Genomic DNA, 1532 nt, shown 5'->3' with positions numbered 1-1532 from the left:
TTTAAAAATTTTTTTTTTTTTTTTTTTTTTTTTTTTTTTTTTTTTGGTTTACATTGACCTTATATCTTTCATTCTTAATTTAGAAAAAAGAAAATTAGCAATCATCAATCATTCACTTATACTTCTAAACAATACAGTAATTGGAAAATTGAAGTCACGATTTTAATAAATAATCGATCAACTTATGTTACTATATTATCTAAATCATGTAATAGATTGCATTCAAAAATTTTGGCATATGAGTAAATGCACATATATGTGACCTCGTATCGTTATCTACATTCATGAGGTAAAGTAAGTGACTTGTATGTAAACAAAGTAATTGTGTAAATCATATGCAAATTTCTATGACTAACATTGATTACGTTGTGACTATAAAAAAGAGTTGGTGACCTATTTTATTTTATTAAATAGTTTGTATTCAGAATATTTGCCCTTCATTAACAAAAAATTGAAACGGTATTTATATGCTCATTATTTGGATGGATTCTATGTAATTGGATATTATTGTAGATTATAAGAGGTATACATACGTGGCTTGATTTTCACGTATGTGATCCTGAATTGAAATATGTAACATTTATCTATACAACATAATGGAATGTTTTGTACAGAAGGTCTGTGACTATTAGTGTTCATGTTTCGTAATTTAGTATGAACATATGACCTACATGTAATCAATACGTGATCATGATTGAGAAACTATGACATGCGTTTGTTGTGACCTAGAATTGGATTTGTATTGATATATGGTTGATTTTGCAAAAATGGGATACATTCACGCTTGTTTATTGAATGGCTCACAACTATCGTTGGTGTTGATCAATCGTAATTGTGGGTATATGAAGCTTGTTGATACGGTTATGACAGAGTTTGGTTTAGATCCCGCTAATGTGGCAGTCACAATTAATTATATATTTAATGTTAGTTTGCATCCAATCATAATCAAGAGTGACAATATATGTTGTCATGCATGGTGCTGAAGGATATGAATGTGACCATTCCAAATATCCGATACACATTGAGGTCATAGCTGCAGATAGCCAAAAATATTCTATCACGGTATCGATTGGTGTGCAATCTAATGAATAGGAATTTTCATAACTAGATATGTCATCAAATATATGTGAAACAATAGTAGAACTGTCGGGTGACAATTTCGATCATGAGGTCACGGTTGTGTCGATCGCAAATGCTAGGGATGTAGAGAAATGAGGGGTTTTTCATAATAAGGAGATTTTGAAGATGAGCTTGTCCTTTTATGTAATTCAAAATATGTTTGAATATGTGGTTGTTCGATTAGACAAGAAAGACTATCTTGTTAAAGTGTTCACATGACGAGTGTAATAGTATATGCAACATTAGAGTTGGCTAAAACAAAGATGTTTAAAAGTAGACATATTGCAGAGGTTATACATTTGCTTCAAACATTATATTAGGTTCTCATAGGCAAGTAACAAAGTCAGTTGTGTCACCTTGTATCGAATACAAGTATACACTGCCAAGTACTGTATACACTCAAAAATGATATA

This window comes from Olea europaea, chromosome 12 (genome assembly GCF_002742605.1).
Source record: "Olea europaea var. sylvestris chromosome 12, O_europaea_v1, whole genome shotgun sequence".
NCBI classification, from domain to species: Eukaryota; Viridiplantae; Streptophyta; class Magnoliopsida; order Lamiales; family Oleaceae; genus Olea; species Olea europaea.
This window is presented reverse-complemented; position numbering follows the sequence as displayed.